Source organism: Sus scrofa, chromosome 10 (genome assembly GCF_054392235.1).
Source record: "Sus scrofa isolate SSC_HxYL_T2T_F1_AM1 chromosome 10, Sscrofa_HxYL_maternal_Yorkshire_Landrace_v2.0, whole genome shotgun sequence".
Classification (NCBI taxonomy): Eukaryota; Metazoa; Chordata; class Mammalia; order Artiodactyla; family Suidae; genus Sus; species Sus scrofa.
In genome coordinates this window covers 72637649-72663926 of record NC_139392.1, presented here as the reverse complement: position 1 = coordinate 72663926, position 26278 = coordinate 72637649, and the positions used below count along the sequence as shown (strand labels likewise).

The 26278-nt window shown below is 37.2% G+C and overlaps 1 protein-coding gene across 2 annotated transcripts in view; it reads right to left on the bottom strand.

The window, feature by feature from the left end:
• Positions 1–18134: 18134 nt before the first annotated feature.
• The window catches only part of RSU1 (Ras suppressor protein 1), an 883461-nt gene continuing 875317 nt past the window's right edge, over positions 18135–26278 (bottom strand). For both annotated transcript variants that reach the window (XR_014817908.1, XR_014817911.1), the window contains one exon: positions 18135–18246. The gene's annotated coding sequence lies outside the window, so the exon portion shown is untranslated. The remainder of the gene's footprint in view (positions 18247–26278) is intronic.

Genomic DNA, 26278 nt, shown 5'->3' with positions numbered 1-26278 from the left:
AGAAAGTAAGGAAATCAGTACCATTGACTGGTCCAATTAAATATCTAACATTTGCACGGTGATTTACAATACCTAATTATTTCACATCCTGAAAGACATAGATGGGTCAATGTTTATAGATCCTGTAAGTGGCAGAACTCTGTAAGTTCAAAGGTGTTTGCCACCATTGTTTTCTTCCCATTAATAGACAGTAATTATAGATTTGATTAACTGTTGATAGATATAAAGAAAAAACTATAGTTTCAAAATGTATTTTTAAAAATGAAATAGGGAGTTCCCTTTGTGGCTCAGCAGTTAAAAAATCCAATGAGTATCCATGAGGATGCGTGTTCGATCCCTGGCCTCGCTCAGTGGGTTAAGGATCCAGCATTGCCATGAACTGTGGTGTACGTTGCAGACATGGCTTGGATCCTGAGTTGCTGTGACTGTGGCATAGGCTGGCAGCTGTGTAGCTCCAGTTTAACCCCTAGCCTGGGAACTTCCGTATGACATGGGACTGAGTCTAAAAAGCATACAAAATTTTAAAAAATAGTAAAAATAAAAATGAAATATTCCTTTATCTGTGATTTTTCTTAGTTTCCAGCTGTGATGAAGCTGGAAAAATCTTGGGTAGACATTGGTATGTATGTTCTTTCCACCCTTAGGTTATGTTCTTTATTTGCAATGTTTAAAAATTTTTAATTAGCAGGATGTATTTTTAACAAGGAATATTAAATTATTTATGTTGCTTAATTATTCATTACTTATAACATTTAAATGATGAACTTGCTTAAGCTACAGTAGAAAGGCAAATTAACATTCATTTAAAAATTTTTTATTTGGTAATTTATAGAAAAATAATAAAAATTGCAAGCAGTCAAATTTGCTGCAATATATCTGGTACAGGACAATAAAGACTTTCTCACTTATTATAGTGATTTGAAAATTATGTAAATTTTTGGAGTGTTTTTCTCGCTCCATATTTTAGCATACTATTATTTTTTTCCTTAGAACCATCTATGATTTTGATTAAATTGAAGTGTATCATTAAGATGCACAGAGGTTGCATAAATTATATTTGATCATAAAAGAGAGTCCTAAAATATGAGAAACTTCCTGTTCACACCTAGTTTTATTAGTAGTATTTCTCTTTCTTTCAAATTCAAGTCAGGGCACTTCCATAAAACTGGGCTTAGATTTCCATGATAATTAATTCTCTTTAGCCTACCTCACAGCAAAGTTAATTACTCTATTATCAAACCCTAAATCTGTGCTTAATTATTTTCTTGGCTATCCCCAAATTTCCCTGTCAACTAAAAGCAAAACAGCTCCATTACCATGTCCCTAGCAACTATGATGAAAAGAACAATTCTCCAGCTAGAAGCCCTCAACTGCTAATTTATTGTAGTTTCACTACCACTTACTTAGGAGAAATCAGTCTTTCAAAAACCCACCCTACAATAAGATTTAATTCTAGGCAGGTTGCTATGACAACCCTGTACTCATTTGTTAATAAAACTATTTCATTTACATGCCTTATGTCTTCTATTAACAGTATAAATCTATCAAACAAATGAAACTCTTTCCTTTGCATCACTTTAACCTTATCTCAGCAGGATAATTTTCCAATCAAGCATACCAAAGTCCTTTGAAACCCACCATTGTCATACTCAAATATGGCATAGTGTATCATTTCCCAAAGTATTTCCTATGAACATTAATACACGGTGGAAAAGGGCTTCTATTATTAAGTGCTGGGTTAAAGTAAAACAAGAGGTGGGATTATATTCAAGGTTAAAAACCACATTAGGATCATTTTATTCACCGAGCTTCTCATACAGTTTATGTTCTACAGAATACTATTTGGGAATCACTGGTATAAGGAAAGAGTTTTGATAGGAATTAGAAAATCTGGATGCTAGTTTTTATTTGGATATTATTACCTTGGATGAGTCACTTAACACACTATATTGTCTTTTTTCATCTTTAGAGAGAACTAAATTTAGATAATCTCTTAATATCCCATTTATTTCATATCCTACCCACTTCTGATTTTAAGTACTAGCTATTAAGATATATGGAAGGAGAAGAAAAAGATTGTTGAGCAAATATGAAGAGTAAACAAATAATTTAGCCCTATTCTTCACTAACACATAGAGTAAAAGAGATTAGTAATTTGACACTTATGACTTATTTGTGCAAACATTATGAAATAGCAAATCAAACCTGTATATTAATCTAGGACTAGCTATATTAAATGAGTACCTAATATTTGCATACTTGGATGTGTCATAGGCGCTTCAAACTCAATATATACCAAATCGTTTCCCATGAAACCTGCTCCCCTTTTAATGTTTCATAAACTGTAGATGGTGTCATTATCTATGCACAAGCACATTTTTTAATATTCTCCATTTTTATACAATAAAGAAACAACCTCTTTAAATCTCAGTTGCCACATACATAAAATAAGCTTACTACTAACAATCATATCATATAATGATTGTGGTATTTAACGGAGAACATTGTATGTAAAAGAAATATGCAAACTGAAATATTTTGTTTTTATGTTAGCTATATTAATAGTTTGAATGAAGGACCATAGGAAGAAAGATGGAAGATGAGTAGTTATTGCATATAAGCTGGAGAAAACATCAGAGAATTTTGAACTGGATAGAATTTGACTAGAGAAGACAGGGAGAATGTGCATCTAGGCATGAAATACTATTGTGGCAGGAGCCCGGCATTTATGTCACTAGTGAGACATGTATGTCACTAGTGAGAGATGAATGAAGAATGTCAAATTAGAAGTTCCCGTCGTAGCGCAGTGGTTAATGAATCTGACTAGGAACCATGAGGTTGCAGGTTCGATCCCTGCCCTTGCTCAGTGGGTTAACAATCCCGCGTTGCTGTGGCTGTGTTGTAGGCCGGTGGCTACAGCTCCGATTTGACCCCTAGCCTTGGAACCTCCATATGCCGCAAGAGTGGCCAAAGAAAATGGCAAAAAGACAAAAAAAAAAAAAAAAAAAAAAAAAAAAAGAATGTCAAATTAAGGAGGATGCCATAGACTAAAATGTGTCTTCCAAATCCATATATTGAAGCCCTAGGCCCAATATGAGTGTATCTGGAGATAATACCTTTAAAGAGGTAATTAAGGTTAAATGAGGTTACAAACATGGGCCCTAATCCAATAGAACTGCTGTCCTAATACAAAGAAAAGACCGGCTTTTTGTGTGTGATTAAACAATAATTTATTTTTATTTTTATTTCTTTATATATATGTCTACTGCACAGCAGGGTGACCCAGTTACACAGACATGTATACATTCTTTTTTCTTACGTGTTCCATCATAATTGAACAGACAGAGTTCCCAGTACTATACAGCAGGATCCCATTGGTAATCCATCCCAAAGGCAACATTCTGCATCTATTTACCCCAAGCTCCCAGTCCCTCCCACTACCTGGCCTTCCTCCTTGGCAACCACAAGTCTATTCTCCAAGTCCATGATTTTCTTTTCTGTGGAAAGGTTCATTTGTGCCATATATTAGATTCCAGATATAGGTGATATCATATGGTATTTGTCTTTCTTTTTCTGACTGACTTCACTCAGAATGAGAGTCTCTAGTTCCATCCACGTTGCTGCAAGTAGCATTATTTTGTTCTTTTTTATGGCTGAGTAGTATTCTATTCTAATGTGTATACATACCACATTTTACTAATCCAATCATCTCTCAGTGGACATTTGGGTTGTTTCCATGTCTTGGCTATTGTGAATAGTGCTGCAATGAACATGCGGGTGCATGTGTCTTTTTTAAGGAAAGTTTTGTCTGGATATATGCCCAAGAGTGGGATTGCTGGGTCATATGGTAGTTCTATGCATAGTTTTCCAAGGTACCTCCATACTGTTCTCCATAGTGTTGTTCCAGCTTACATTCTTACCAAGAGTGCAGGAGGGTTCCCTTTTCTCCACAACCCCTCTAGCATTTGTTATTCGTGAACTTATTAATGATGGCCATTCTTACTGGTGTGAGGTGGTATCTCATGATAGTTTTGATTTGCATTTTTCTAATATAATCAGTGATGTTGAGCACTGTTTCAAGTGCTTGTTGGCCACCGTATATCTTCCTTGGAGAAATGTCTATTCAGGTCCTTTGCCCATCTTTCCATTGGGTTGTTGGCTTTTCTGCTGTTGAGCTGTATAAGTTGTTTGTATATTTTAGAGAGTAGGTCCTTGTCGGTTACATCATTTAAAACTATTTTCTCCCATTCTGTAAGTTGTCTTTTTGTTTTCTTTTTGGTTTCCTTTGCTGTGCAAAAGCTTGTCGTTTTGATTAGGTCCCATTGGTTTATTTTTGCTTTTATTTCTGTTGCTTTAGGAGACTGACCTGAGAAAACATTTGTAAGGTTGATGTCAGAGAAAGTTTTGCCTATATTCTCTTCCAGGAGTTTGATGGTATCTTGTCTTATACTTAAGTCTTTCAGCCATTTCGAGTTTATTTTTGTGCATGGTGTGAGGGTGTGTTCTAGTTTCATTGATTTGCATGCAGCTGTCCAGGTTTCCCAGCAATACTTACTGAAAAGACTGTCTTTTTCCCTTTTTATATTCTTGCCTCCTTTGTCAAAGATTAATTGACCATAGGTGTCTGGGTTTATTTCTGGGTTCTCTATTCTGTCCCAATGGTCTGTCTGTTTGTTTTGGTACCAGTACCACACTGTTTTGATGACTGTGGCTTTGTAAAATTGCCTGAAGAAAAGACCAGATTTTGATCTTGATCTCCATCTCTCTCTCCATGTCACACAGACAGAAAGCCATGTTCGGACACAGCCAGAAGGGGCATTCTACAAGCCAGGAAGAGAGGCTTTACCATTAACCAAACTTCACGCCACACTGACCTTGTACTTGTAGCTTCTAGGACTGTGAGAAAATTAATTTCCATTATTTAGGCTACCCAATCTCTAGTATTTTGTTATGGCAGACTGAACAGACTAATACTGAAAGCCAGAATCTTAAGAATATTGAAGTATTCAAGAACATTGACTACAATCTGACAATTATAGACGTTAACATGGATTGATCAGATATTGCTGGTTACCATACTCAGCTCCTTCTGTGTATTACTGCATAGAACTCTTGTCAATCTATGAAGTACTACCGTTACCTCCTCGAAGGATAAAGACTTTGTTCTGCATCATGCAGTAAATGGAAAACCTCAGATGCAAACCTAGGTTTTTCTGACCCAGAATCTGAACAAGGTTCAGATTTGATGCCAGAGTCTATGGCCTTACTACTACTTGGTTCTTAATGCTACAAACTTTATTCTAAATATAACAAGAGTGAGTTAAGATTTTTGAATAGGGGGATGATAACATTATCCATTTTGTAATGATAACTGGAAGAACACAGGGAAGCCATGCAAACTTGGGGCCAGACAGTGCATATGTACTATTGTGAATAGTGCCTTGTGAATGTGCCATACCTCTGATCCTCCTTCCAGATCAGGTATTGAAGAGACACAGAGACACATTTGTCATATCAAGAGCTGTATTCTGTGTACCTGAAATTGTTTTAATTAGCTTTAGTAAAATTACCACAGCCTGCACAGCAGCTGCAATGAGGGCAAGTTTTCTTTTTCTTTTCTTTTCCTTTTCTTTTCTTTTCTTTTCTTTTATTTTCTTTTCCCTCCCTCCCTCCCTCTTTCTTTCTTTCTTTTTTTTCTTCCTTCCTTCCTTCCTTCCTTTCTTTTCTTTTCTTTTCTTTTCTCTTCTTTCTTGCTTTTTATGCACCTAGCAGCATATAGAATTTCCCAGACTAGGGGTCAAATCAGAGCTGCAGCTGCCAGCCTACACCACAGCCACAACAACGTGGGATCTGAGCCATGTCTGGACCTATGCCACAGCCCACAGCAATGCGGGATCCTTAACCCACTGAGCAGAGCCAGGGATTGAAACAGCATCCTCCTGGATACTAGTTGGGTTCGTATCCACTGAGCCACAACAGGAACTCCAAGGACTACTTTTTGCCTAAGTTTGTAGTAATCTACTGATATCCTCCCTTATCCATCCAGTTTTGAGAGGGGCCAGACTGGTGAATTAAATGGGGAATATGATAGGGGTCATTACCACAGCATCCTTTAAGTCATTTGGTGTGGCGCTATCTTTGACACTCCCCACAGAATGGAATATTGTATCTGATAATCTGTCTTGGCTGGAGGGAGCAGTCTCAGGGGCTTCCACTTGACCTCTCCTACTTCCTACTCTTATTCTGTAAATGAAAATCCAAATAGGAAAAGTCTGATGAATGGTAAGTGCATCTGTGGTAGCCAGCCTCCAGAAGGCTCAAATGACTCTTGTCTCCTGATATCTGTGCTCTGTGTGGTCCCTTCCAACCATGAAAAGGACTAAGCTGTGTGACCAATAAGATATTGAAGAAATGACATTGTGTGTGATTTCTGAAGCTGAGTCATAAAGAGTATGGCAGTTTCTACTTTTGTACTTTAGGCTCACTCCCTCCAGGAGAAGCCCGCTACCTTGTCCTGAGCACAGTGACTGTCCAGTGGAGAGGGGCACTTAGGGAAGACCTGAAACTTTCCTTCATCAGCCAAACAACTTGACAGTCGTGGGAATGAACCATTTTGAAGTGGATTCCCTGGTCCCATTCCTGCCCTCACATCACTGCAGTCCCTGCCAACATCTGACTGAACTCATGGGGAACCCTCAACCAGAATTGCCCAGCCATGCTGCACCCAGATTCCTGCCTAAAGAAACTAAGAGGCAATACATGTTTATTTTTATTCTAAATCACTAAATTTGAAGGTAACTGGTTATGCAGCAATAGATAATTAACATAGGTGTTGATACTAGGCGTTTGGAGCTACCATAAAAAAAAAAATCTAAAAAAATGTAGGAATTGCTCTGAGACTAGGCAGTGGGTGAAAAGTTGAAGGCTTTTAAAAGGCATGTTAGTATAAGCCTAAATGGCAGTAAAATGACTGTTAGTGGAAGCCGGGTATTTCCAAGGAGACCAACAATGAGGAAAGTGAGAGAAATATTGGAAACTACAGAGAAAGGGATCCCAGTAATCAAGCTCTCTCTTGCAGTAATGTGACAGGTAGAAAATTTCCTTAGCAAACTGGGTGATCTAGTTTAGAAGATTTCCAGCCACAGTGTTGAATGTGCCAGCTGGCTTCTTGTCGCCTGTGGGTAAAATTCAAGAGGAGAGAGATATGCTTGGAAAGAACTGTTAAGCATAAAAATCTAGGATTTGCTGGTTTGGAGCAAACAGTGTAAAAGTTAAGAAATAGCTTTCAGACAAAAATTAAATATAGGGAAAGATCAGGAAAATATGGTTTAAAGTTGAAAAGAAGGATGCGATTGTAAAAACTTTAGAAAAATCAGCCAAAAACCAATGTGATTGTAAAAACTTTAGAAAAATCAATTAGCCAAAGACCCTCGAAAGATTTTAAGGATGTGTCTCATGGATCCTACACTTTAAACAGAAGGGCTTCTAAAAATCTAAATTGTGTGTCATCTTCAGCAACATCATTGGGAAGTCCAATTACAAAAAGTCTTATTTCAAAGAGAACCATTGTGTGGCTATTACATAATATATTAAACTTTGATGATAAGATTCACAGGAGACCCACAAAGGTTTAAAAATAATCATACTGGAGTTCCTGTCGTGGTGCAGTGGTTAACGAATCCAACTGGGAACCATGAGGTTGCGGGTTCGATCCCTGCCCTTGCTCAGTGGGTTAACGATCCGGCTTTGCCGTGAGCTGTGGTGTAGGTTGCAGACGCGGCTTGGATCCTGCGTTGCTGTGGCTCTGGCGTAGGCTGGCAGCTACATCTCCGATTAGACCCCTAGCCTGGGAAGCTCCATATGCCACGGGAGTGGCCCAAGAAATGGCAAAAATAAATAAATAAATAATAAAAGTAATCATATTTGCGGAAATAGCAGCAATTTGGACTCAAAGGATCAGAGACAATAAAAATAAAAATTGGACTATGAACCCTTAAATTTATATAGGAATAAGGCTGAGAAAATTACCTACCTGTAAACATGATATATCTTTCATGGCAGAAGGAAGGGTGACCAAAAGGAAAGATGACTAAAAGAATCAGGAGCTCAGGGGGCAGACCCATAATCATAATGACTCATTCCCAGGACCTAAGTCCAAAATGAGAAACTGTCAACATGTGTCCCATTGCGTCCTTCTGGATTTCAGAAATACTAAGAGGCCATAACTCCCATATACCTCCTCTTTTGCTAGTTTTGGAGAGAAGAGACTCTTGTGGTTATCCTGTCTCTGCCTCACCATTATGATGGGTGTGTGAACCAGACAACTTGTCTCTTAGTTCATAAGTCTTCAGAAACTACACTAAAGGAAGCTCATACACAACTGTACCATATGTATGTATGTATTTATCTTTTTTAGGGCCAAACCCTTTGCATATGGAATTTCCCAGGCTAGGGATTGAATCAGAGCTGTAGCTGCTGGCCTATGCCACAGCGACAGCAACATGGATTCCATGATTTACACCACAGCTCACGGCAACACCAGATCCTAAATCCACTGAGCAAGGCCAGGGATTGAATCCTCACCCTCATGGGTGGTAGTCAGGTTCGTTACCACTGAGCCACAATGGGAACACCACCTGTACCTAATTTAGATGATAAGGTTCATGGAATTCAGGCTGATGCTGTAATGGTATGAGACGTTGAGGGACTTTAGGCAGGGAATAGATAGATATTACATGTAGGAGAAACTTGAATTATTAGAGGCTAAAGGATTGTGGAACAGACGTCAAGATGGAAACCAACGGTACCTGCCCTTGAGCAGTCCTCTCCCACAGTGACGGCTGAACTGTGTGACCAACACAATATTGTGGAAGTAATGACATGTAGTTTCCAAACCCTGGTCACGAGAGGCACTGCAGTGCTGCCTGACCTCTTAGTGCTTCCCCTTCGTGGGAAGTGGGCTGCCAAAATGTGAGGACACTCAAGCTGTCTGTAGACAGGCACACATATTCAGAAACTGAGGCTAGATATCTCTTTACCAAATCTCTGAATCCCACTTCTTTATTATTCTCCTGACCTGGGCAAGGAGAATTTGGCCTTCTCTGAAGTTCTATTGCTCTCATAGGTAAATTCTACATCTGGCCTTCAGGTTAGTTTGCTCCCTCATGGCAGGAAATGAGCGTTTTTTTTGTTTGTTTGTTTGTTTGTTTTTGTTTTTTTCCTTAAAAATGGCTGCCTAGGAGAATTTTTAAGTCTCATATTTTATCTTGGATTGCTGATTAATGAATGAGTCTGCTTTTTTCTTCAGTATCTCATTGGTATTTACAACGTGGTCCATCTTTGCAATCCCATGTTTGTCATTACTCACTGGTTGCCCCAGTGGGTCCAGTTTGGTCAAAGTTAATTCTTTGTGGAAAGGGGCCACTGTAAGATTTAATTGTTTATAATTTCTAATAGCTGGAGGATGACTACATTGACTAATTCAATAAAAAGGAAACTGAGCAGAGACTAATAGCATCTGTTATGGGGACCCCCAAGTAAGGAAGCCTTTGGCAATATCATACTTTGTGGAGAAACTAGAAAATTTTCCCTTTTAGATTGGCAACAAATTATGAATATTCACTACCATCACTTCTATTCAATATAAAAAGGAGGTCCTAGGAGTTCCTGCTGTGGTGCAGTGGGACTGGTGGCATCTTGGGAGCACTGGAATGCAGGCTTGATCCCCCGCTTGGCAAAGTTGGTTAAGGATCCGGCGTTGCCGCAGCTGTGGCTTAGGTTGGATCTGATCCCTGGCCTGGGAACTCCATATGCTGTGGGGTGGCCAAAAAAAAAAAGAAAAAAAAAAAAAAGAGGAGGTCCTAGTCAGCAAGGCAAGAAAAAGAAATTAAAGAATTAACAGAATTAACAAAGTAGAAAGAAAATTATCATTATTCCAAGCCTATCTCATGTTTTAGTCTATAGATAGCACTTTTTTCCCCCTGGATTTCTATAGCACTGTTTTCCTTTAATGCTCAAGACCTTTCCCTCCCACTGTTACTCGTGCTTTCTTCTAGTGTTTACCTGCTTATGAGTCCATCACAGCACTGACTGAATCCCTTTTGGGCAGGGTGAGACTCTAATACATAAATGCAGAATTGACCCTGCTTAATTTTTGCCAATCTAATATTTAATTACTCTCCTATATCCTGGAAGAAGAACAACAATTTTTGTTAAAACTAAGAAACTAAATGGAATAGGACAGCCAGGAAAGAACTTTCTGCAAGTTTTAAGTAAGTAAGCAGTGGTAGTGAATAGGAAAATTGGTTCCATGAGTTGAAGCTGCTTTTCATTTTATTCCACGCTGTCTCCCCAGCTTTCTTGGGTAGCTTCACCAGGAGCTGTCCAAATTTGCTGGACTCAAAGTTGATACTGGAATGCAGTATGTAAAACCAGAGAAGGAAGAGGTGAATGAGCATCAACTCCCTGTTCCATGAGGGTCACTATTGCTAGCAGGGCATCTGTTCAGAAAGAATGCCACATTCCCTGAAGGATGAATTCTCTGTTTCTGAATTTTTTGATGCCACACATTCTGCAACATTGGGCAGCAGCCTTAGGTGAGACTGGAGCCTAGACAGACAGAGGTCTAGTGCGAATTTGCACCTTGGAAAACAAGCAATAGCAGAGCCCCCAGGCTGCTCCTCTTTTCTTTGGTTTTTATTTTTGAAACATTATTCTAAAATTTAAAAAAATACACAAAGAAGAAGATTATAAATGCCTTTTTCTGAGATGTAAAGGTGAAATCAGCAACCATCAAGGGATTAGTCTCCAAAATATACAAACAACACATGCAGCTCAGTATCAAAAAAACCAAACAACCCAATAAAAAAATGGGCAGATTATATAAATAGACATTTCTCCATAGAAGAAATATAAGTGGCAAACACACACATACACACGAAAAGATGCTCAGTATCACTATTAGAGAAATGCAAATCAAAACTACAATGAGGTATGATTTTACACCAGTCAGAATGGCCATCACCAAAAGTCCACAAACAATAAATGCTAGAGAGGGTGCAGAGAAAAGGGAACCCTCCTACACTGTTGATGAGAGTGTAAATTGGTAAAACCCCTATGGAGAACAGCATGGAGATTTCTCAGAAAACTAAAATTAGAGTTAGCATATGATCCAGCAATCCTACTCCCGGGCATATATCCAGAAAAAAACATAATTTGAAAAGATACATGCACCACACTGTTCATGAGAGCACTATTTACAGTAGCTAAGATATGGAAACAACCTAATGTCCATCTGTGAAGGAATGGATAAGGAAGATATGGTACCTATATACAATGGAATACTACTTAGCTGTAAAAAGAATGAAATAATGTTATTTACAGTAACATTGTTGGACCCAGAGACTATCATACTAAAGTGAAGTAAGTCAGAAAGACAAACATCATGATATCACTTTTATGTGCATTTAAAAAATGATACAAATGAACTTACTTACAAAATAGAAACAGACACATAGACTTCGAAAAGAAACTTATGGTTACCAAAGGGGACAGGTAGCAAGGAGGGATGGACTGTGCATTTGGGATTGGCATATGCACACTACTGTATCTGGAATGGATGGTCAAGGGGGAGCTGCTGTAGAGCAAAGGGAACTCCACACTCAATAATCTGTGATAACCTATATGGGAAAAGAATCTGAAAAAGAATGGCTTATGTATATGTGTATAACTGAATTACTTTGCTGTACAGCAGAAATGATCACAACATTGCAATAAAATGTAATAAACTTCAATAAAACTTTAAAAAATGGGAAAAAAGAAATAGGATGAACTATAGATCTTCCTTGAAGCAGAAATTCTCCTGCATATTTTAGCCCTGTGTCTGTCAGTCTACTGAGAGTCAGTAAACATTTTATTCAGTAAACTTTAACTGAATAAAAGTAAATGAGTGAAAAAAATGAAATCATTTGTTACAACAATTATTGATAAATTTATAAATATACATTACAGATATCATAACAAGAAACCTGAAATTATTTTAGTATCCATCTCTGAAATTCACTTTTCACATAACCACAACAGCATTATCACACAACGAATTTAATAGTAGTTCCCTAAAATAATTTAATACTCTTTCATATTATCCAGATGTCTCTGTTAGTTCATACAATGCTTTTTAAAGCTAGTTTATTCAGACCATGATTCAATCAATGACAGTATATGCCATTTCTCTAAAGAATATTTTAATATAGAACATTCCTCTCCTCTCTCCTTTTCCCATGACACTAATCCTTTGAAGAGACTGGATCAATTTCCCTTTATAATTTCTGATTTCCTTTAATGTGTATGGTTGTTTCCTCATGAAGACTGTTTGACTTGTACCTTTATATACATTTCAGTATTTCCTGTAAATTGGAAGTTTAGGTATAAAGATTTATGTGAGTAATTTAAATAAATTAATTAGATAGCAAAACACTTGCAAAGGCAAGAAAACTTTAAGAATAATTCTATGTGTTTCTCATTGCATCACAATAAAGGGCTGGGTGTCTAATTGCTAAAGCTGTTAACATTGGTCACTGGTGGAAGGTGTTAGCAGCAGGTAATCTGTAGGCTCTACTCTAGTTCTGGGTCAATTAAATTTTCAGTCAACTTTTTATCTCAGGGTTTCTCATCCTTTAAACATCCCCGCCTGAGTCAGTTAATTTGTTAGGAGTTGTAAAATGATCATGGTCTATTTATTTGTTCTTTTTCTCAACTTCTTGAGTTGAGTGGTTAATTTGCTATTTTTCAAACATTTTAATGTAGCAGTTAGTGCTAAGAAATTACTAAGAATTATACGTTTTGATGTATAGCATTTTCATAATTATCAGTCGGTTCAAATACTTCATGATTCCCACAATTTTTTTCTTCCATAACTCAGTTATTTCCAAGTGAATTTGAAATCTTCCAATTTTTCTTGAGGCATCTATTATCACTTCCTAGTTTAATTATATTTTGTTCACCAGGCACATATTTCATGATCCTGAAAATTTTGTATTTAGTGAGTCTCACTTTTACGCTTAGCTCGTGGTCATTTTTTTCTTTTTTCTTTTTGCCCCACACATGGCATGTGGAAGTTCCTGGGCCAGGGACTGAACTCTTGCCACTGCTGCAACCTGCACCACAGCTGCAGCAATGCTTACTCCTTAATGTGCTGTACCACAAAGCAACTTCCCATGGTCAGTTTTTATAAAAGTTTTATGCATGACTGAAAAGAATATCTGCTGTGTGATTTTTTTTTGGTACAAATTTCTAGATACTACCAGTGGATGAAAAGGTTAATTCATTGTTTTATTCATCCACAGCCTTTAAAACTTTAAAAAATTGTTTATTAATATTATAGGAAAGGATATTAAACTCCCATGGTTAAGATTAATTTGTCAGGAGTTCCCATTGTGGCTCAGAGGAAACAAACCTGACTAGCATCCATGAGGATTCAGGTTCAATCCCTGGCCTCGTTCAGTGGGTTAAGGGTCTGACGTTGCCTTGAACTGTGGTGTAGGTTGCAGACATGGCTCAGATGTGATATTGCTGTGGCTGCAGTGTAGGCCAGTGGCTACAGCTCTAGTTTGACCCTTAGCCTGGGAACTTCCATATGCTGTGGAGTGGCCCTAAAAAGACAAAAAAAAAAAATTGCCAATATTTTTCTTGTGCTAAGCATTACTTTATATATTCCTATGTTACATATTAGTGTCTACACATATGAAACTGTTATATGTATCTGGAAAATCATCCCTTTATCTATAATGAACTAAATTAGAATAAACAGTGATAGGATTCAATATTTAGTTTTCCCTTGTTTATTGTAATCTCAAAATTCTGCTTATTATTTTTTTATACTTGAGGTTTGTTTAGTTTACACATATGGTTGCCACATTCTTTGTTCACCATTCTTTCTTGATTTAACTTCTCAGTTTGTAATGTATATCTTTTCTGAATTCTTCTAATGAGAAGTTTTTGTGGTTACTAAATATTTGTTTGTAAAAATGTCCTATGCTTAAGTGATAATTTAGTTAGGTATAAAATACAAGTTTAAGTTCTTCCTTGCCATGTGACTTTCAAAATATTACTTTACCTCAATCTTCCTCAATTTTCTTATCAGTGAAATGAAATTTTAAAATTGTACCTACATTATGGGGATATGAGATTTATGTCAATTAAATGGGTTAACACTTGTAAGGCCCTGAATAGTGTTGGCTCATGATAAGTATCATTGTAAATATTTGTTAAAAAAAGAGAAGTACATGAATAAGCTGAGAGTTGTTTGCTCTTATTCTTTAAAGGTAATGCTCTACAGCTGTCTGTTGTTTTTGTTACTTTTGAGAAGTTTGTCAATTTATCTAATTGTGGTTTATTTTTAGAAAACCTATCCTCTCTGTTTGTATTTGAGAACACTTCTTTAACTTTGGTTTCTACTGTTTTAATGGGTTATCTCAGAAGGGTTCCTGTCTGTTTATCCTGCTTGTTATTTTTTATTCATTTTCAAATTAGAAATTCATGTCTTTCATCAATTTGGGAAATACTTCAGCCATTTAATTTTAAATTTTCTCTTAGTCATTTTACTTATCATCCATTTCTGGACATCTGAACAGACATATGTTGGATTCAGTCATTCCATCTTTTGTGTCTCAATTCTTATTTTCCATTTATTTATTTTTCTCTATAGTGTTATATATTACATGTGAAATAAAGTCTTCTATTTTTTAATTCTCTGTTTACCACTTCTTTCCTGCTCTTAGCCAACTTATTGAATTTTAAATCTCAATTATTTAGTTATTATTTATACCAAACAAAATCTTTGATTGTTTTCCAGATTTTCCAGAACTTTTTAGTATTTTCTGAATCACTTATGACGGAACTTTTCCTTCTTAATTTTATCATTTTAGATTATGAGTTCATTTTCAATTGGGTTTTATTTTTGAGAAACTTGCATGTCTGTATAATCTAGATGGAGTGTTTGTTTTGGTTTTTGCTTTTTTTAGGGCCGCACCCAGTGGCGTATGGAAGTTCCCAGGCTAGGGGTCCAATCGGAACTACAGCTACTGGCCTACACTACAGCCACAGCAACATCAGATCTGAGCTAATTCTGTGACCTACACCACAGCTCGCAGCAACACCAGATCCTTAACTCACAGAGTGAGGCCAGGGATTGAACCCACAAACTCATGATTCCTAGTCGGATTTGTTTCTGCTCCGCCAGGACAGGAACTCCTAGATGGAGTATCTGTTATTCAGTGAGACCTCAAATTTGGGGCATTGGCTAGCTAGCCCCAGATGTTGCTTTCTGAGCTGAAACACTCCTGGATCACAGAGATAGTATAAATAAAAACTTCAGCCTGTTGGAGGAAAACTGTTATCATAAATTTTTAATCTGACTTCTTGTTGGTCCATCTAGATCTTATGTCAAGACAAACAAGCTTCCTTGTCTTTTTTTTTTTTTTTTTGCATGGTGGGCATATTTTTTTTTTAATTCTACACTTTCAATAAAGTTACAGCCATTTTAAAGTTTGAGTTTCAATGGGTGACATCCCACGAGTTCAAGTTATCATCTTTTGATTGAATGTCTGAAAACCCAGTACATTTTAAAGCAAAACCCTGTCCTCAACACACAAACACCTTCCTCCAGGACAGCTGGGGATTATCCAACTCATTGGCTTATCAGTCTTTTTTAGGTCTGTTCTATGGGAGTATCTCTTACTTTCTTCCAAGTATTAGTATGCACATGAGAATGTGTTTTATAAAGTTATTTTAAAACATTCTGCATACTCCTAACATTTGATGTCACTGTGTTTATATAAAAAATCAATTTTGTATTTTTCGTCTAAAATTGCTTTAAAATAGATGTAAGAAAACAAAATTTAATTATATCAATCTTAGGTTCAAGCAATGTTTTAGTCCTTGAAGAAATGCTGTGACTTTTCATGGAAAGTCAAAGAAACAACTGACATAAGTATATCAATTACCACCTAACCATCTCATTGATAGATATCATCTAATCAGTAATCCAAGATGTATGTTTTATACTTTGATTTATAATTCCAATAAATGTTTGATACTGTGTTGTTTGTGATTTTAGGATTTCAGTGCTTCCATTCCATCAATAGGTGGTGCCATGGTATTACAGTTTTGAATTTTGTGAAAGAAAAGACCATTTTGGAGCAGTTGCTCCTGCAAGCATCTTCCCTTACCTGAATGCTTCTGTCATTTTTTTTTTTTTGTATGCTAAGAAATTTTTATTTTATGGTTCCTTTTATTTATTTATTTATTTATTTAGTCTTTTTTGCTATTTCTTTGGGCCGCTCCTGCGGCATATGGAGGTTCCCAGGCTAGGGGTCTAATCAGAGCTGTAGCCGCCAGCCTACACCAGAGCCACAGCAACGCGGGATCTGAGCCACGTCTGCAACCTACACCACAGCTCACGGCAACGCCGGATCGTTAGCCCACTGAGCAAGGGCAGGGATCGAACCCGCGACCTCATGGTTCCTAGTCGGATTCGTTAACCACTGCGCCACGACGGGAACTCCTATGGTTCCTTTTAAACAATTTTTATGTTAAAAAAATTATGTCATGGAATAAGTTTGGTTGGATTCTTCTAGTGATGGGATACTTCTAGAAATTGCAGGACATATGTGTGCTATTTTGTTTACAAAGCAATAGTAAGCCAAAACAATACGTAGTTATGTATTCTGATATGCACAGGATCAATGCATAATTTATAATTTTAGATTATTACAAGTTCTTATTTTATAAAGAAAAATACAGGCCAATATCCCTGGCGAATATAGATGCCAAAAGCTCAATAAAATACTAGCCAAGAGAATTCAGAAGCACATTAAAAGAATTACTCACCATGAGCAAGCAATCTTTATCCTTGCGATGCAAAGATGGTCCAACATAAACAAATCAATCAAGGTATCTATCACATTAAATGAATAATAATAAAAAAAATAATCATATGGGAGATCCTGTTGTGGCTCAGTGGGTTAAGAATCTGGCATAGCGGCCATGAGAATGTGGGTTTGATCCCTGGCCTCGCTTAGTGGGTTAAGGATCCGGCATTATCACAAGCTGTGGCATAGGCTGCAGATGAGCCTCAGATCTGGTGTTGCCATGGCTGTGGTGCAGGCTGGCAGCTGCCACTCTGATTTGACCCCTAACCTGGGAACTTTCATATATTGCAGGTCTGGCCCTGAAAAAGAAAAAGAAGATGATGATTATCTCAATAGGCACAGGATAAGCATGTGACAAACTCAACATCTATTTATAATAAAATCCTTAAAGTAGGCACAGAAAGAAAATATCTCAGCATAATAAAGGCCGTATATGAAAAAAACCACAGAAAATTTCATAATTTTTAAAATACTTTGTATTAAAACAAACAAACAAACAAAAAAACCCCCTGCATTTTGGAGTTCCCGTCGTGGCGCGGTGGTTAACGAATCCGACTAGAAACCATGAGGTTGCGGGTTTGATCCCTGCCCTTGCTCAGTGGGTTAACGATCCGGCGTTGCCGTGAGCTGTGGTGTAGGTTGCAGACTGCGGCTCGGACCCCGCGTTGCTGTGGCTCTGGCGTAGGCCGGTGGCTACAGCTCCGAATCGACCAGATTCGACCCGTAGCCTGGGAACCTCCATATGCCATGGGAGCGGCCCCAAAAATGGCAAAAAAGACAAAAACAAAAAACAAAACAAAAACCTGCATTTTTTTTTTCTACTGAGAAAAGCAAGACAGTACCCAATGTCTATTTGTGTGTGTGTGTGTTTAGAGATGCTGTGAAATATTACACTGGTCACAGCTCAGTCTCATTGATCTCATTCTCAGTCTCAAGAGATCTCATTGTAGTTAAGTGTTCCCAGAAATAACAGCACTGTAGAGGTCTCTTCATATTGCAGCAATTCATGCCGGGTCATCTTTGAATGGAATGGGTAACCCCCATGCACTGGTAAAAAGAGAATGGATAGAGGAAAACACTGGGCTCCATTCCTTTCTTAGTTCTGCCTTTGGTTCACTATGTAAACTGGCAAAGCGCTTTCCTCAAGGATGGTTGTCAGAGTCACAGCATGATCACAGGAGGTGGTAATAAGAAGTTGGAACTTACTGACAGAAAGATGCTTGGAGGTGTCCTGTGATTCCCCTCAGTGATTTCAGCAACAGCTAGCCCTTCTAAGCTAATTAGTCCTGTGTTGTTCATATGGATGATCTGAAAGTAACTGAAAATGATACAGTTCTTTAGCAATACTAAAAATGTAGGCAACACAAATATCAAGAAACGAAATAAATACATTTAAAATCATTTGCATCAATTAGGTGAGCAGGTCAGCAGATGGAAAAATCAGTTCAAAGTAGACAAAATCGAATTTATTTAGGAGCAGACATCCAAGTTAGGGGCTCTATGGTAAATTATGCAATTATCAATATGCTGGACAAATTCTGTTTTATTTTATTAAACTAAGAAGTGCTGTGAAAATATTTCTCTTCAGTGTAAATTTTAATATGTAATTCTCATTGATTAGCATATTTCTATGGCTCAAAGGCACATTTTAAAATTTATTATTAGATCTGCTCTCATTGATTCTTAACATACAACTTTGTAACAATTCCCATTCCATAATTAAGATAAATTTTTAAAAGTTACGCTGAAGTACTGGAGCCCAGAGTAAGCCAGATCCCTTTAACTCATATGTCCTTTTTTCATTATACATTGGGGAGTGAAAAGATTAAATTTTAACAACTATGCTTGCTCTGCAGTACAATAAATGAAGAACTTTAGAGGACAAAGGCAGAGCATAGAATAGTACAAATGTTATTTTTATGTTTATTTTCTAAAAATTTTTATTAGAGTTGATTTACAGTGTTGTGCCCATTTCTGCTATAGAGGAAAATGACCCATCATATATACATATACATTCCCTTTCTTATGTTATGTTTCATCATAGTCTATCCTAAAGATTATATCTAGTTCCCTGTGCTATACACTAGGACCACAGTGCTTACCCATTTTAAATGTAAGAGTCTGCATCAACTACTCCCAAACTCCCAGCCCATACCCCGACCCCCCACTCCTTGGCACCCAAAAGTCTGTTCTCCATGTCTATGAGTCTGCTTTCTGCTTAGTAGGTAGGTTCATATTTTAGATTCTGCATGGAGGTGATAAAGTATGGTATTTGTCTTTCTCTTTCTGACTTACTTCACTTAGTATGAGAATCTCTTGTTGCCTCCATATTGCTGCAAATGGCATTGTTTCATTCTCTTTTATGGATGAGTAATATTTCATTATATATATGTACCACATCTTCTTCATCCATTCCTCTGTTGATGGGCATTTACATTGCTTCCATGTCTTGGCTATTGATTATAGTGCTGCAGTGAACATTGGGTACATGTATCTTTTCAAGTCATAGTTTTCTCCAGATAGATGCCCAGGAGTGGGATTGCTGGATCATAAGGGAATTCCATTTATATTTTTTTTTTCAGGAAACTCCATACTATTTTTCCATAATGGTTGCATCAATTTCCATTCCCACCAACAGTGTAAGAGGGTTCTCTTTTCTCTGCATCCACTCCAGAGCATCTTTTTGTGTGTTTTTTGGTCATTGAGATGTCTTTTTTTTTCTTTTCCTTTATAGGGTCACATGTGTAGCATATGGAAGTTCCTAGGCTAGGGGTCAAATCAGAGCTGCAGCTGCCAGGCTACACTACAGCCACAGCAATGCCAGATCTGAGCCGAATCTGTAACCTACACCACAGCTCATGGCAAGCCAGATCTTTTACCCACTGAGCAAGGCCAAGGATTGAACCCATATTCTCATGGATACTAGTCAGATTCATTACTGCTGAGTCACAATGGACCTTCTGCATGTCTTTGTTGTAGAAATGTCTGTTTAGATCTTCTGCCCATTTCTTGATGGGTTATTTGTTTTTGTTTTTTTGTTTTTGACATTGAGTTGCAAGAGGTATTTATATTTTGGAGATTAACCCCTTGTCAATCACTTCATTTGCAAATATTTTCTCCCATTCTGTGGGTTGTCTTTTCATTTTTTTTAATGGTTTCCTTTGCTGTGAAAAAATTTTAAGTTTAATCAGGTCTCAGCTGTTTATTTTTGTTTTTAATTTTCATTACTTTAGGAAGTGGATCTGAGAAGATATTGCTGCAGTTTATTACATCAGGGAGTGTACAACCTATATTTTCCTCTAAGATTTTTACAGTATCCAGTCTTACACTTAGGTCTTTAATCCATTTAGGGTTTATTTTTGTGAATGGTATTACAGAGCATTCTAAATTCATTCTTTTACATGTAGCTGTCCAGCACACTTATTGAGGGAACTTTATTTTATCCATTGTGTATTTTTGCCTCCTTTGTCATAGATTGGCCATAGGTACATGGGCTTATTTCTGGGCTTTCTATTCCTTTCCATTGATCTATGTTTCAGGGTTTGTGCCAGAACCATACTGTTTTGATGATTATAGCCTTGTAGTATAGTCCAAAGTTAGGGAGCCTGATTCTTCCAGTTCTATTTTTCTTTCTCAGGATTGCTTTCGTTATTTGGGGTCTTTTATATTTCCAGATGAATTTTAAAAATATTTTGTTCTAGTTGCCTGTGAAAAATGCCATTGGTAATTTGATAGTGATTGTGATGGCTCTGTAGATTGCCTTGGGTAGTACAATCATTTTGACAATTTTAATTCTTCCAATCCAAGAGCATAGTATATATTTCTATCTTTTTGTGTCATCTTTGATTTCTTTTATCAGTGTCTTATAGTTTTCAGAGTACATATGTTCTGTCTCTTTAGGTAAGTTTATTCCTAGGTATTTTATTCTTTTTGATGTGATAATAAATGGGATGGTTTCCCTAATTTCTCTTTATGATCTTTCATTGTTAGTATATAGAAATGCAACTGATTTTGGTGCATTAATTTGGTATCCTGAAACTTTACCAAATTCATTGATGACCTCTAACAGCTTTCTGGTTTTTCTTTTCAGGATTTTCTTTTTTTTAAATTTTTTTATTACTCAAATGAATTTATCACATCTGTAGTTGTATAATGATCATAACAATCCAATTTCACAGGATTTCCATCCCACATCACGTCATCTGCAAACAGTGATAGTTTTACTTCTTCCTTTCCAACTTGGATTCTTTACACCTAAAGCAACTAGAGAAAGAAGAACAAACAAAACCCAAAGTTAGCTGAAGGAAAGAAATCATAAAGATCAGAACAGAAATAAATAAGATAGAAATGAAGAACAGAAAAGATCAATGAAACTAAAAGTTAGTTCTTTGAAAACATCAACAACATTGATAAAACATTAGCGAGACTCATGAAGAGAAGAGAGAGGATTCAAATCAATAAAATTGGAAATGAAAAAGTAGAAGTTACAACAGACATCATGGAAATACAAAGGATCATAAGAGACTACTACAACCAACTATATGCCAATAAAATTGACAACCTAGAAGAAATGGATAAATTCTTAGAATGGTACAAACTTCTATGTAATTTAAAAATTTCCAACATACTAAACTCAGGACCAGATGGCTTTACAGGCAAATTCTGTCAAAAATTTCGAGAAGAGTTAGCACCTATCCTCCTGAAGCTATTCCAAAATATTGCAGAGGAAGGAACACTCCCAAACTCATTCTATGAGGCCACAATCACCCTGATACCAAAACCAGACAAAGATACCACAAAAAAAGAAAATTACAGGCCAATATCACTAATGAACATTTATGCAAGAATCCTCAACAAAATTCAAGCAAAACTAGTCCAGCAATAATTAAAAGGATCATACACCATGGTCAAGTGATATTTATCTCAGGGATGCAAGGATTTTTTAGTATCTATAAATCAATCAATCGATATCTACAAATCAACAGTTATAAAACTATACTTATTAATGGAAAAATATTATTGGTATTACTGAAAGAGAAAAAGTAGGTTATTAGATGTGTGTGCACGTGCATAGTGTGTGCATGTGTTTGCAAAGGAAAGAAACCAAATCAAGGTAGTTAAAGCGAATTTATCCCTATGTTCATTGCAGCACTATTCACAGGAGCCAAGACACAGAAGCAACCTAAATGTCCACTGACAGATTAATGAATTAAGAAGATGTGGTACACATACACAATGGAATACTACTCAGACATAAAAGGAACAAAATAAGGTCATTTGCAGCAACATGAGGGTAACTAGAGATTCTCATACTAAATGAAGTAAGTCACTAGGAGAAAGACAAATACAATATGATGTCACTTATCTGTGGAATCTAAAATATGGCACAAATGAACCTATCTAAAAAAGCAGACACAGGGAGTTCCTATCGTGGCACAATGGAAATAAATCCAACTAGGAACCATGAGGTTGCAGGTTCCATCCCTGGCCTTGCTCAGTGGGTTAAGGATCTGGCATTGCTGTGAGCTATGGTGTAGACTGTAGATGAGACTCTGATCCTGAGTTGCTGTGGCTGTGGTGTACGCTGACAGCTGTAGCTCTGATTCAGCCTCTAGCCTGGGAGCCTCCATATGCCACGGGTGTGGCCCAAAAAAGCAAAAAAAAAAAAAATAAATAAAAATAAAATAAAAATTAAAAAAAATTAAAAAAAACGGAAACAGGCTCACAGATATAGAGAGCAGACTTGTGGTTGCCAAGGGGAAGGGAGGAGGAAGTGGTATGGATTGGGAGTTTGGGGTTAATATATGCAAACTATTACATTTGGAATGGATAAGCAATGAAATCCTGCTGTATAGTATAGGGAACTGTGTCTAATCTCTTGGAATAGAACATGAAGAAAGATAGTATGGGAAAAAAATACATATGTATGACTGGGTCACTACGCTATAAAGCAGAAATTGACACAACACAATAAATCAACTATACTATAATAAAAAATTACATTAAAAATAAAGAGCTAACTCAAAGATTTCAAAGGTACTTCTTAGGAAAATTTTCTTAGGAAAAGACTAAACTGCATATTAAAAAATTGTAAGCATTCTTAACCTCTCATCTCTGTTTCTCAATTCCTAAATGCTTATTCCATGATCCATGAGGTGAATTTGATTATTTGAGAATTCCGAACTTTATATACTGTAGTCCAGCTGTATCTAGAAACTGTCTGGTGTTTTGTAAACTCCAGTTTCAAATTCCTGCAGACTTTGGACTAAGATTCCATGAATATATGATGTCAATCCTAGTATATTAGGAATGACCAGAGGAATAAAATTTTGTCAGACGAATGTGGCAGCCAGGAGCCTACTAGGTTTAGAAAGTTGGTGTCATCACTCAAAAAAGGGAATGATTGCAACTGGGCAGAGTTCCCACAGGTATCATTAAAATGTGTAAATATATTCTTCATATCCGGCTGAAGCCACCACTGGCCTTCATTCAAATAAATGGCAAAATAAAATCTCCAAAAATACATGCATATGCATTCATTTATCATAACATCTTCCATATGTTCTATCCCAAGAGACTGGACATAGTTCCCTGTGCTGTACAGTAGGACCCCATTGCTTAGCCATTCCTAATGTAATAGTTTGCATCTACCAATTCCAAACTCCCCATCCTATATCCTCCCACATCCCCCCTGGCAACCACAGGTCTATTCTCCATATCTGTGAGTCTGTTTCTGTTCTATAGATAGGTTCATGTGTGCCATGCTTTAGATTCCACATACAAGTGATATCATACGATATTTGTCTTTCTTTTCATGACTTACTTCACTCAGTATGAGAATCTCTAGTTGCATCCATGTTGCTACAAATGGCATTATTTTGTTCTTTTTTATGGCTGAGTAGCATTCCACTGTGTACCACATCTTCTTAAACCATTCATGTTTCAGTGGACATTTAGGTTGTTTCCACGTCTTGGCTATAATTCCCTTTCCTTTCCAAGAGAGGGCACCCCTCAAGTGCCTTCTACATGGCATTGGTGAATAAAGACTTAGGCTAAGAGTTCTCTGATAGACTTTCTTCCAAAATGATGATGAATTAGGGGAATTAAGTTAAAAGACTGCATTCTTAAAACATTTGCTGATGCAACAAGGACTCTTTCTAATTTCAAGGAGTGGGTGGTAGAATAGTAGAAATGGTTGGAAAATGGCAATTATATGGTTATCTTCAGGATGTTGATAGCACATGCAAAATGTAAGATAAGGTACTTAACACCAAAAAAATCACTCATAAACTGTCATACATAGCTCTTGGTAACAAGGGTGGAAACTATTTGCCCATCAGCAGACCTCCAGTCAAAAGATAGTTGTTCTAGTTTGCACTAAATGTTTGTGAATTTGGACCTTCTGGTAGATTAAATGGATAAGATTTTTTTCTTCATGACTGTCATGTGCTAATTCTTCAAAGTTCCAGAAACTTTGTGTGGAGGACTGCAGAAGAGAGAGAAACAGCATGGTGACCGTTGTTAATGATACTGTTTTATATGTGAAAGCTGTTCAGAGAGTAAATCTTATGTGGTGATCATTGTTAATGATACTGTGTTTTATATATGAAAGCGGTCCAGAGAGTAAATCTTAGGAGTTCTCAATGTGGCTCAGTGCACTAAGAACCCAACATAGTGTCCGTGAGGATGCAGGTTTGATCTCTGGCCTCACTCGGTGGGTTAAGGATCTGGCATTGCCATGAGTGGCTACATAGGTCACAGATGTGGCTCGGATCTGGCATTGCCGTGGCTGTGGCGTAGGCCAGCAGCTATGGCTCTGATTCCACCCCTGGACTGGGAACTTCCATATGCCACAGGTGTGGCCCTAAAAAGAAAAAAAAAAAAAAAAAGAGCAAATTTTAAATGTTCTCATCACAAAAAAGAAACAATATTTATGTGGTGTGATGAAGGTATTAATACATCATTTTGCAATACATATGCTGATAATCATTTTGCAATACATATGTGTAATCAATATATTCTACATCTTACCTTTACACAATGTTATATGTCAATTATATCTTAATAAAGCTGAAACAAAATGAAGAAAAAGCAAAAAACATTAAAAAAAAAATCTTGGAGTTCCTGTCGTGGCGCAGTGGTTAAAGAATCCGACTAGGAACCATGAGGTTGCGGGTTTGGTCCCTGCCCTTGCTCAGTGGGTCAAGGTTCCGGCATTGACGTGAGCTGTGGTGTAGGTCGCAGACGTGGTTTGGATCCTGCGTTGCTGTGGCTCTGGCGTAGGCTGGCAGCTACAGCTCCGATTCGACCCCTAGCCCGGGAACCTCCATATGCCACAGGAGCGGCCCAAGAAATGGCAAAAAGACAAAAAAAAAAAAAAAAAAAAAAATCTTCCCACGGAGTTCCCTGGTTGCCTAGTGGGTAGGGACCCGGCATTGTCACTGCTGTGGCATGGGTTCAACCCCTGGCCCAGGAACTTCTGCATGCTTCAGGCATGGCCAAATAAAATAAAATAAAATAAAACTAGAAAGCTTCCCCTGGTGTATTGTTATTGAGGGTTAAACAGAATTCCTAACACTCTTTTCTAAAATAGAATTTGACAAGGTGGCTTGTTCTCTATTGTATTTCCCATGCTTAGTATAATACTGGCACATAGCAGATGCACAGAAAATATTTTTGCTTCAATAAAATACAAATTTTCTGTAGAAATTTAGATGTTTCTTAAGGTAATTTTCATAAAAAATTTTTAGAGGCCCTAAATTTTCCCATTGACTTATAGCAATATGAATTTCTGAATTATACATATAGGGAAGATGACATGGCTTTCTTAAATTTTTACCAAAACTTTGATTTTTTTTTTTTTGGCTTCATCCATGGTATATGGAAATTCCTGGGCTAGAGATCCAATCTGAGCCACAGCTGCAACCCACACTATAGATGCAGCAACACTGGATCCTTAACCCCCTGTGCCAGGCTGGAGATCAAACATTCACCCCCACAGTGACCTAAGTCACTGCAGTCAGATTCTTAACCCACAGTGCCATAGCAGGAACTCCACCAATACTTTGATTTTTGACCTTTCCTATTGAAAAATGTTCACCTATTTTTGTAAGCCAGGAAGCTTGACTGCTCAGGCTCCTCTATCCCTCTGCCTCATGGATTTTAACAGAAAACTTCATTCTGGGGACAGAATAGTTGAGCTGAAACTTCAAATAGAAGCTCATGAGTCACACACACTTCTGCCAACATGAGGGAGACAAGGGGAGATGTGCAAGTACCAAAGATAATGGGAAGGGAGTTGCTTGATTTTTTTCCTGCTCATCTTAATCAGGATATGGTCTTGCCTTCTC